Raw genomic sequence first — 12,185 nt, 5'->3', positions numbered from 1 at the left:
TGACTCGCATCTCTCTATGTTGTTATGGCTTCAGATCTGGAGCACTGGATCGTGACCATGCTGCACAAGAGTAGGAGCTCATGCTGCTGCCAAAGGCCACCCCATGCGTTCAGAAGGCAAAAGCCCTTCTGGCGTGATTTTTACCTCATCTGTGGGTCTGGAAGAGTGAAAGGGCTGTGGGGATGCTTTGAAGGGCTATGCCAGACCAATGGAGTCCTGTCTGGTGCAGCTCCCACCAGAGGGTATGTAGAATATGTGTACTGATGCTGGCTATCCTGTTTTGTGCCTTGATTTTCCTTCAAGGGAACTGTCTGGTTCATGCAGAGCACAGCCTAGGTGACAGTTACCAGGTATTTTGTGAATATCAGGGGACCAGGACCTTGGTATAAAAGAAGAGATGGCAAAAAAATGCAGTTTCACTATTACTCTTTACTCCTGTACAAGATACCCCATCCCTTTAATCATTCTTTTTCCATTTTTCCATAACTTTTTAGTTCTGCTGTATCTTTTTGGAGATGGATAACCAGACTTGTGTTAGCTGTGGACTAGTACACTAGCACAAAGGTGCTGTATTTATTTCCTAACAATTCCTAATTTCTGTTTCCTTTTTTGCTGCCCCAAGCATTAAGATGATGTTTTCAGAGAATTCTCTGCAGAGTTCCCAAGCGCTGTCTTCTGTGTGGGAATGACTAATTTAGCTGTTATTAAGTGTGCATAGTTAGGGCTGCCTTTTCCCAAATGCCTTTTTTCACAGAATCACAGAATCAGCCAGGTTGGAAGAGACCTCTGGGATCATCGAGTCCAACTGTTGCCCTGACACCACCATGTCAACTAGACCATGGCACTAAGTGCCATGTCCAGTCTTTTCTTAAACACATCCAGAGATGGTGACTCCACCACCTCCCTGGGTAGCCCATTTTTGCTCTTATCAAAGTTGAATTTCTTCACACGTCATTTAGTATTATAAGATCTTTTGTAGCTTTTTGCAGTCAGCCTTAGTTTCAGCTACAATCAGGAAATTTTGTTGCCTCCTTATTGCCAGCCCTTCTAGAATGTCTTTGTGAAGAAGGGAGCAGGTCATACCACATTCGTTTATTTTATGTATGGGGCATTCATCCTTGCTTTCTAAATGTTATTAATCCACTAGAGGATGCTCACTCTTATCTCATGCAATGTAAATTCTTTCAATGACCTTAAAAAGGGGGTTTTGGAACTCTAAAGGCACTAATATGAAACAGAGCATCTTCATTCATTAACTTCCATGAACTTCCCACCTCAAACCCAGGATGATTCTTCTCCAATCTCTATTCTGTCCTACGTCTCCTGTTTCTAGCTTTGTTCTATATTGCTACTCCTAGACTGGTGGCATGGAAACCAGGCTTACTGGTCTGTAATTCCTAGGTGACTTTTGGACTCTTAAAAATAGCAGCCTTCTATTTGCCACCGCCTACTTCTCTGTCTTATCTAGGTTATATGCCACGCTTACTAATTCATAGATGATTTCCTGAGGAACTCTGGGAAGAAAACTGCCTGGTCTTGGCAGCTTACTACTCTTCATTTTATTGATTTCTTTTAAATGTTCTCCAAGTGTCACTTCACTCAGGGAGACTTCCACAGTTCCTCGTAAAGAAGAGTTTCACTCTGCCATCCTGCTGAAGCTCTTCAGGGTTGGCACTGATACAAAAATATTTGGCTTGTTTACCATGGCCTTCATCCTTCTGGGCCATTGCTTTATTTAGCCTTAGATCATCTATGAATCTACCAATGTTCTGTTTGGTTTTCTATGTAACAGAGAAACTATTAAGTTCTGGACAGTAGAAACACACTGGAATGCTGAGATATCAGACTGCCATTATACCTTTATCTTATGTTATCTACCTTTACAATGTGATTACACTGTAAGAAATGTGTCTAGGCTATTATCATATCTCCTTCACTTCCCTGTCCTTCCTGCCTATCCTTTTCTGAATTTGCTTCTTATATCAGTACTTTGGTTCAAAGCTGTTATTGTCTAAAGGTGTTTGGTGTTTTCAACTCTGTCTCTCCATCCCAGACAAGCATCACAACTATGTTTCTGCACAAACAAAAAAAGGCACTAAAATAACTACTAAGAGTAAAAATGCCTGATTTTCTCAGATAACTTCAGCATTTGCTGGAGAGTAGCATAAAACCATTTTGTCATTGGTGGATTTTTAAAAAATATCTCCTAGTGAAATAACGGAACGATTCACACTACAAGGCAGGATGGGGCATACCAAATTCTCACGAAGCTATTCTGCATGCATGTTACTGTAACTGAGATCCCAGTCTCATCCTTTTTCGGTCTGTTGATTCCAGAGGACTGCCATGCATAGTGGAAAGTTACCCTCCATCTGGGAAAGTTCTCTTTTCAGCCAAAAAAAGTAAAAAAGCAGACGAAGACTCTAAATGCATAAAACATACTGAAATTGCACGTGAGGCTTTACTGTTGCTTGAACTATTATCAGCTTCCAAACCAGAAAGTAGACTGCACTATCTTGGGTGATAAGACAGTGGTGTAGGAGACACTTTGGGTTTTTTTCAGCATTAAGTCTATTATGCACCAACCAGCTAGTGCCATTGCACAAGCTGGAAATATCATCCAAAGATAATTGCTGGATGATGTGACAGCTGCCATTCAGGAATCTTCTTATTTTGGAGGAAGTGTCTGTTGCTTTGTGATTCAGTCATTTCTATAATCAAGGATTAAATGAATGATTTCCTGTTTGGCTCCTAACAGAGGTCTGTGTTGAAGGGTTGATGCCAGTTCAAACAACAAATACATTTTTAATTTGTGTGTGCTTAGCTGAGGTTTTCTGGGTGTACAAAAGTAGCAATGGTTTCCAAGCAGTATTTGAAATCTTAATAGCTTCTCTCTCAAAAAGGTACTAAACCAACTTCAGATTTAAGTGGGTATTTCTTAAGTTGCAAACCATGCTTTGTAACATTTATTTTAAATAGGCATACATGCAGACACAGATATACAACTCTCAATCTGCTTTTTGTGTCTGTTTGGGAGGCTGCTGTGTACTAATTATTCCAGTATAAGCGAGAGAACTGTGTCCTAAACTGTAATTTACTACAACAGTGTTGCATGTGTAAATACACACCTTGGGTAATGGGCAGGTGTTTTTCAAGTTATCCCAAATCCCTATTTGGTGCAATAGAAGAATCCAGCAGATAAAGCTGTCTTCACTGTAGCCAAAGTAAGATTTTGTTAGGCGGTAATGCACTGTTTTTACACAGCTGTCTGGCTGTGGGTACCAGGCAATCTATGTTTGTGGAGTTACAGCTATAAGGTAAACTAAAGCTGTAAAACAATCTACACAGCAGTTTGCTGTTACTATAGAAAGAGTCGTGCTCCTTGTCTTACCGAGTGCAGCGCTCTTTTCTGTTGGCAGGGTGATCCTCCCAGCTGGAGAACAAGGGGGCCAAATACTGGCCAATAGTTTGGTTGTCATCTCCTGGTGGTCTGTCCAAGCATTCCTCCTCCCTTTTTGTCATCAGCCTGCCATTGTTTTGGTTTTGTCTTGATGTTTCCCCCCCTTTTTCTGTCCCAGGAGAACTGACTCCTTCACCCTCTAAAAGTTACACTGGAGAATCCATTTTCCTGATATCTGCTAGGCTTGTTTCTGTAAACTGTGCTCTGTATTTTGCCATCTGGATGTGTTGTCTGATGAGGAGCAAATCCAAAAGCAGCGGCTTGCCTGGTTATTTATATCCCATGTGTAAACTCTGTTCTGGAGAGAATTCTGTTCAGCTGCAGAGAGTCGCAGGAGTCGTTATCTTACTCCAGCGATACCCACCATGCGGATGCTTTGGTTTTGCTTTGTGGAAGGTCCCTTGAACTATTATGTAGCAGAACATTGCAAATAGACATTTCTGCCATTACAGATGACACTGCAGATCCCTACTGCAGTATCGTCTGTCTGGATGCCATCTTCTCAGGCGAAGGGAAACACACTGCAGATACCTTACCCAGCTCTTCACTAATTTGCTTTTAACATAGTTGTTGTTTGTTGTAGATACAGAAATCTGAGACAGCAAGGTGCCTAAAGCAAGTTGAGTCATTTATAAAAAGCAACCGTTCTTTGGGATGTAGAGCTGCTGATGATGTTCGTACATATTTCTCTCTTTATAGGAACTTCAGATGGCATCACTCATCTTGACTGCTTGCAAAAGCTTGATGAGTAGAACCCATATTCTTACTGTTTCTTTGACACTACAACTTCTGCATGTTGTAATGCAGAAGCCTGTAGGAGAAACCATCATTTTATCTGCTAGTGGTCCATGTGAAAACATGAATGGATCTCCTATCACAAGGATTGCATCAGCTGCCTTCTGCTGGCACTTAGGAAAAAGCTTCGTTGTCGTAAGAACTGTGATGTTAATAGCTATGCTCAATTTATCTTTAATCTAGTTATAGCTACTTAGGGTGCTGGTAGCAGTATGGACTTCAGCATAGACTGTTGAAGCCTGCCAGGTTTCTTACTTGGATGAAAGCCTTCAAATAAGTCAGTACCACCCCCACATTACTGTTTCTGATGCCTAAATTATATATATTCAGAATGCCCAGGGTATGGCTTTCTGTGCTGCAATCACACTGTGATTGCAGAACCAGTGTACTCTCAGATATGCTGTGTTGCAAATTTCTTTAATTAAGCTACAGAGCCTTATTTTTCGTTAAGTTGTGGAAAGCAATACCTGTTGGTGGCTCAGCTTTCCAGTTCTTGACCTAGTATTACCTAGGAATTCATGAAAATGCTGTGCTGCAGTTCAGAGGGAAGACCAGGAGGAATGTGTTTGCTTCATTTTTTCAATATTCTGGTCAGCTTTCTGAATTTCTCCCTAACCTGCTGTACAATACTTCTCAAGTGTGACATGAAAAGCAATTATGCAGAAAGGGGGTGAAAATGTGAGTCTTTCCAAAATACTATTAATAGACTATCACAGTTCATTGACACAATGGAGTTCTGTTGTGCTGTTTGTTAGCTGGGCAATTGAGGGTGGTAACGTTTTTGTAAGAGTGTCTACAGTCTTGTTTTCTTTTCACTTCCATTTTCTTAGATTTTTTTCAAACATACACCTTTTGTTATATTTGTCAAGATTTCTCGGTTTATCTCCTGTTTTCTTGTGTTCATCTTCTGGCAAGCTTGCTCTGCTTGGCCTGTGGAATCCATTATGTTGGGTTTCTTTTGGATCTATCTTGAAATTCAGTTCTTTCCCTAGGAAGGCAGCTTCTTTGATCAATTTTTGTCAGTCCTTCTATATGAAAAAATTACAGTCCATCTGCTCTTGGATTAGATTTCTGATTTCTTTAGTTCAGTTCCTTCTGTTAATTATGGTAGAGTGGTTCAGATTTTATTTCTCTACCTTTCCTATGCTTGCTGAATTCTTGGTTGTATGCTGTTTCTGAGTTGTGTTACTGTGATCTTCTTTGCTTAAGGTGGTTTGCAGTATTTTGATTAGCTCCTGCAATTCTGTGTTTACAGGTTTGACTTTGCATCCATTTTCCTCCTGAGTCTGTCCTCTGGCAGTTTATGTGTAGTAATGATCAGTATAAATCTAGAGTTTTCTTAAGGCTGATTTCAGCTTCTTCCTCAGTTTTACTTTCTTTCACCGTCAGTAAGGAAGAAGGAATTCAATTTTCATCTCTAGTTACCAGGTGTGGCAACTGTTACACCTCTTAAACTCTTCTGGTTACTAACCAGGGATTTTAGGTTTGATCCTGCATTATCAATGAAACGTGTATATTTTTACTGTGTAATTTCAAAGGCTTGCCTGTCGCAAATGGAGATTCACCATGCTCCTAGACCAGTGCTTCTTACTGGAGATGGACCAGTGTCTTGAACTTATCTGAATTTGAGTGGAGGCAAGATGCCCTAATACTGTCTTCTCTGTGTTTTGAGTAGTCATAATCTAAAATAAATGCAGTTGTACTTACAAGACTGGAAATAATGTTATATGAATACAGGAGTTTCTTTTATTTTGGCCTCTTTTTCCTATTATTTTGTTTGTCTTAATTATAGATTAACAAATTTTAAGTCTAGAAGGTTCATTTCTTAGCGTAGCGTGTTGGCCACTGGCCACAGAACGGTTGCTGTGAATGCTTTGCTACTGATCTAGCAGGTGAAACAGACAAGTTGTTTCAACTTGTCTGTGCCTCACTTTTCCACCTCTGTAATGATAATAATGATACTAGTTTGCTTCTTGAGTGTTCTGAGTTACTCCTCCAGCATGGCAACAATGTCAGGTTGTGTTCGTTTTATTAGTTTGTCTTGTAGCACATGCCACAGAAGTTTTCTAAATGATTCATGTACTGAAAGGGTTTTTTTTTGTCAACTACTGTAGCGGCACCTGATTTGGAGAGGTATTTGCAACATTTTATTTTAAATCAAGCTTAACTTTTAGTACCCACGCATCTTTCCCCACTGATGTTCACTTATTTTGTAATCTCATAGGAGTGCTAGGCTACACCAACACAAGTCGTGGGCGAACATCACAGACAAAAAGGGGCTCCTGATCCTTTCTAGGTAGTAATCTGTCTAAATCAGATTGGGTAGATGGTACTGTTACAGGAAAACCCAGGCTGAGATTAGAGAGACCCAAAACTTCTGTAAAGAACTTTAAATCTCAAAGATTCAGAAACCTGTTGGGATACTTTTTCTTCCCTCAGGCTTCAAGAGACTTCTGAGTGTTTGAAGCCAAGCAAAATTCATATTTAGCACTGAGCAAAGCAAAACAGTTATTTCAACCAAGCTATGCTTTGGCATTGGTCAAACCCCCAGCTCACAGCAGCGATGCTGGGTGTCATGCCACAGCTATTGAAACAATTCCAAAATCAATGGAGCTCTGTGTGAGCTGACACATCTACATTTTCCTCAGCTCCATCTGAGACTTACATCTACTGCAGCATTTCTTTTCTTAAAACTACCCTCTTCAGTCAGTTCTGATTTCAGGAGTGGATTCAGCCCTAATTTTATGCATCTTTATCTCAGCTACTCACCCTTACCTTCCTTTACGGTCGGTAAAGGCTCACAGCCACTTCCAAGGTGCAGTTCAGCCTGTTTTAGATGCTTACATTAGGCTGAGGTCAATCACACCCAAGACTTGCTCTTAATATATAAGGAGGCCAACTCAGAGAGGCCAACTCAGAGGCAGAAGCCCAAATGTAAAAATTTGTATCAGATGAATCCTGCTCCATTTGATTATCAAGAAGGCCTACATAGTTGGAAGAGTTTCAAGATGATGTAACATGTTTTGATACATAATCCATCACATCTGAAAATCTCTCCTTCCTTACAAGTCTAAAGGAAATATTGATGGTTGTTTATCTTAACACTGTGCAAAGCAATTGGTTTATTTGTTTCTAATTATTCAGATCTGAATTATTAGCAAAGCAAATTTCTACCTATTGAATCCAAATATTGATGCACCAGAAAGTTTCTGCTCTGAGTTCTGTTCCTATAATGACCTTTGCTTCCTAAAATCATCATGAAAATTCTAGTGGCCTTTGAAAGGAAGAATTCATGCACAGAATCACACACAGAATCACAGAATGTTAGGGATTGGAAGGGACCTCGAAAGATCTTCTAGTCCAATCCCCCTGCCGGAGCAGGATTACCTAGATCATGTCACACAGGAACACGTCCAGGTGGGTTTTGAATGTCTCCAGAGGAGGAGACTCCACAACCTCTCTGGGCAGCCTGTTCCAGTGTTCAGTTACCCTCACTGTAAAGAAGTTTTTCCTCATATTTATGTGGAACCTCCTGTGTTCCAGCTTGCACCCGTTGCCCCTTGTCCTGTCAATGGATGTCACTGAGAAGAGCCTGGCTCCATCCTCATGACACTTGCCCTTTACATATAGCACAGCAACCCCCAGTGCTTTTTAAGACAAAGGCCAAGGGCAACATCAGAAAAAAAGTGAGATTAAGATTCGACTGGCTGGCACAGACTGATGTTTAGTTTTGGTTCTTCTTACGTTGGGGCTCCCAGAGCTGGACTCAGTACTCCAGATGGGGTCTCACAAGAGTGGAGTAGAGGGGCAGAATCACCTCCCTTGACCTGCTGGCCACGCTGCTTTTGATGCAGCCCAGGATATGGTTGGTCTTCTGGGCTGCAAGCGCACATTGCCAGCTCATGTTGAGCTTTTCATCAGTCATCACCCCCAAGTCCTTCTCCTCAGGGCTGCTCTCAATCCATTCTCTGCCCAGCCTGCATTTGTGCTTGGAATTGCGCCGACCCATGTGCAGGACCTTGCACTTGGCCTTGTTGAACTTCACATGGTTCGCACAGGCCCAGCTCTCAAGCCGGTCAAGGTCCCTGTGGATGACATCCCTTCCCTCCAGTGTATCAACTGCACCACACAGCTTGGTGTCGTCGGCAAACTTGCTGAGGGTGCACTCAATCCCACCGTCCATGTTGCTGACAAAGATGTTAAACAGCACTGGTCCCAATACTGACCCCTGAGGAACGCCACTCATCACTGGTCTCCACTTGGACATTGAGCCATTGACCGTAACTCTTTGAGTGTGACCATCCAGCCAATTCCTTATCCACCAAGTGGCCCATCCATCAAGTCCATGTCTCTACAATTTAGAGACAAGGATTTCATGAGGGATGTCAGATGAGAAGAAAGGGCAGGACTTGTTTGTTTAGTCCACCCCTTGGTTTAAGCAGCAACATGACAAGTTATGCAAAGGGGACCGGTTTATTCTAATATAGATGCAGGTTGGAAAAGTTCATCTGAGATGTTTTGACCTTGGAGGGAAGGATGAGAGGGACAGAAAGGTTACACATCCTGGCTACGTAAATGCCTCTTTGGCAGATTAATGGAGCAGCAGAAGCCCTTGGCACAGAGGCAGCGGCAAGCTTCACCTTCTCAGCTGGAGGAGCAGCCCACAATCACTGCCACCACAGAGCACAATGGCTTATTAAAGGAATAAAGACAAAACTGTACTTGATTTCCAGAGCGGAGGGGCAGGAAATCCTCCCTGACCCTGTCAAGGCTTTGCAGATCTTAATGGGTCTGCCGCAGAGAAAAGCTCTGCTTGAACAGCGGAGGGGTGCTGCTCCTGAGGGACGAGTTCAAGAACACCAGCTCAGAAACATTAATAAAAACATTTCCCACTGTGTCTTCATCAGGGCTTAAAAAACCCAGCATACTGCAGAGCACACTTGCAAAATCTGGACGCTTACACCATAATACACATATGCTCATTTCTGTAAACCAGTAACTGAGAGTTTCTTGGAGAATAGACAAATTTGTTAAGAAAAACAGTTTCCAGCCTAAGTAGACCCCATAAAGAGGGCTTAATGCTTATTTCTAATCTCCTAGAAGATTGTACAAATGAACAAAACGAGAGTAATCACCAAGGAAAATTGCCAGTGCAGTAATACCTCTTTTGTTAAATATTAATTACATTTCATTTTTCCCCATCACAGAATTTACAAGGTTCTCGTGAATCAAGGATTAATTCAGAGGTTTTTATTTATCCTTTGCTGTGAATGGATCACTTCTCAGTGGAGAGTGAATGAATTTATTCTGTATCAGCTTTCTGCTTGAAAAGAAAATCCTTCCTACAAGAACAGGCAATCTTTGCCGGAGAAATCCAGACCAAGTGAAACATTTCATTGTTCAGGCTGTTAGATCCTAATGAGTTCTGCATCTAAGCACTTGTGATTTTTTTTCCACCTGATCCAGCAGTAGCATAGCAGTTTATGCAGTTAAATGTACGAGACTTGTTTGGGAAAAAGATTTGTATTAAAGGCAGGCAGCATGTTCCATAGTTTTAGTGTAACATCTGTTATTATCATTCAGTGCTGCTCTTAGCCCAGCATGCCTTTCCTCTAAATATCTTATTAATTAAACTGGCTTAGCAGGAAAATGATTAATGCTTTAAGTCCTGTACCTACTTAGAAAGGATTTGGAAACTGAAAAAATTGTTTTAGTCTGGGCTTCAAACTGGAAGGGATTTTTTTTTCATTCTCGAGCAGAAGAGGATTACAACTAAAAGGGAGTATCTGAAAAACCTATATCTTCCAAAAATATATTCTATCTTCAAAATTCTGCTAGACTGCAAATATAGTCCATGACTTTGAGAAGCCTTGGTCAATACTTAAGTGTCTCGCCCAGCCATTTCTTTGGGAAAGGCACTTGTACACTTCTTCAAAATGTCCTGCTAGCCCTCTGTAGCAGTCAGTCCCCCAAAAACCTTAACTCCAATCCACAAAATTACCATGTTTCTTACATGGTAATTACACAAAATTACCGTGTTGCTTTAATAATGTGATGCGACTTCCTAGCCATGAAGTCAGTAGTAATGCTCTTACCTTGCGTAGCCAGCTGTTGGATAGGCAGGAGGGTGAGATGGTGAACCCAGGTGGGTGCCAGTGAATTTGTGTGTAAACTGTGAATCTGTTACTTAGCCGTTTAAGGTGAAGTACAGAAATAGCAGTGTTTGCCCGTGTCTTTGCTTTGTGAGCAGTGCTGCTGTCTATATGCAGCAGCTGCTGCTTTACTGCTGTTTCACCCAACTTGATTTCCCACTGAAGAACAAGCTCAGACAGACTGGGTGCTGTTTGTGGCTTACACTAACAGAAAATTACACTTTCCCAGACCTATTGGAAAAGGTGTTGCGTGCCACCAAATTGCTCTTTAAAGTCAGGCAGAGTTTTAACAATTTCTTTGGTGGGAGGAAGCTCAGGAGTTTTCTGTAGCTTGTTTTTGGCTTTTTTTTGGAGGGGCTGAGGGCAGCTATTCTTAAGGAGGACGGGGAAAAAGCTTTAAATCCCGTACCAGAACAAGGCCCCTTTGGTGTAGGGAAAAGGCAGGTTGGGGAGCAGTCTGCAAGATGACTCCACAGTCTAATTGTTGGGTATTTCTTTTTAAAAGCATATTAGAAAGTTAGAAATTAAAGTTTCATTGAAATACAGTGCGGTGCCTAAAGCGCTTCTTCACATGGGGCTAAGGCACTCTGGAAAATGCTGTGGCTGTTACGTTAACAGCCTCAAAAATAAAACTGTACCGTGTGGCTGGCTGATGGGTATGGGGTCTTGTGCCTCAGCAAAGGGACCTGCCATTAATTCTGATCGATGCTGAAGTTCAGAGGGTGTGTTTAGGGGAGACCAGGGTTTTTATTAGCTACTGACTGTACATACTGACCTTCTTTGTCCTGAAGAATACACGTTCAAAACTGATTTTAAAAATGGGGAACCCCAAATTTATCCTATGGAAGAGAGAAGCAGAGTTGGCCTTGTTCATACTAAGCCATACATATCTGACAAGGATGAGTGCAGTGTGTAAGCGTAGCTAATTCACCAGGTATGCTGTGCTCCTGCAGGAGCAGCCAACATGCAGCAGTGCTAGAAAAGGTTACAGCCTCATGTTTTCAGGAATGGAGGGAGGGTTTCGGAGACTCTTTTGCTTTAAATCTGCCTTGGGCAGGCTGGAGATGCTAAGTCCCAGTTCATTTGTGTGTGCATGCATCTGCGCTGGGTCTGATAGAGGAGCATATGGCAGAAGCGATTCGCCCTTGACTGTGCTGCTTTTTTGGCAGGCGCAGGCTTGTTTCTCGCAGAGCGCGCGCAGTCGCAGCCACTCCTGCACATCACTCCTTGCGCCCCTTGCTTGCTGGCTTTCAGCCCTTTGCCTGAATGCATGTCCTTTGTGGTGTTTTGGTTAATTGGACATTGTTTTAATTACTGCTGAACTAAACAAACATGAAATTTCTATCTGTCATTTCGCCGCCCCAGTGACCACGGTCTCCAAACAGACAATACAGGACTCAGGCTGTTCAGACCTGGTGTAAATTGTAGTGGCTCTCATGGACTTGCTCTCATTTACACCTTTTTGGGAGGAAAACACCCCTCCAGGGAGGAGAAGGCTTCACTAAACAGCTCTTTTTTTGCACTGTCCTAAACGCCTTGATCTGCTCTCACTGAAGTTAGTGGTAAACAAGCCTTGGCCTCAGGGCAGCGGAGGTGCCAGTCCTCTTCCATGGCCTGGAGACAGTCCATGGCCACATCTTTCATTGGCGTCATCCTTCGCGTTGCCTCATTTCTTACCTTTCCCTCTCAGGCTTCTGCAGTAATTGCCTTTTTCTCCCTTTGCTGTCTCTAATTCTCCACAGCAATGCTTGGGTCGTGTCAAAGTTAAGCAGTGGGAG

The 12,185-nt window shown here is 42.2% G+C and overlaps 1 protein-coding gene across 1 annotated transcript in view; it reads left to right on the top strand.

Moving 5' to 3' along the window:
- Positions 1 to 12,185, top strand: part of PHACTR1 (phosphatase and actin regulator 1) — a 320,783-nt gene that overhangs the window by 233,386 nt on the left and 75,212 nt on the right. The gene's annotated exons all lie outside the window — the stretch shown is intronic.

Source organism: Nyctibius grandis, chromosome 3, assembly GCF_013368605.1.
Source record: "Nyctibius grandis isolate bNycGra1 chromosome 3, bNycGra1.pri, whole genome shotgun sequence".
Taxonomy (NCBI): Eukaryota; Metazoa; Chordata; class Aves; order Nyctibiiformes; family Nyctibiidae; genus Nyctibius; species Nyctibius grandis.
Note: the sequence above shows the minus strand (reverse complement) of the source record. Positions and strands in the feature narration are given on the sequence as shown.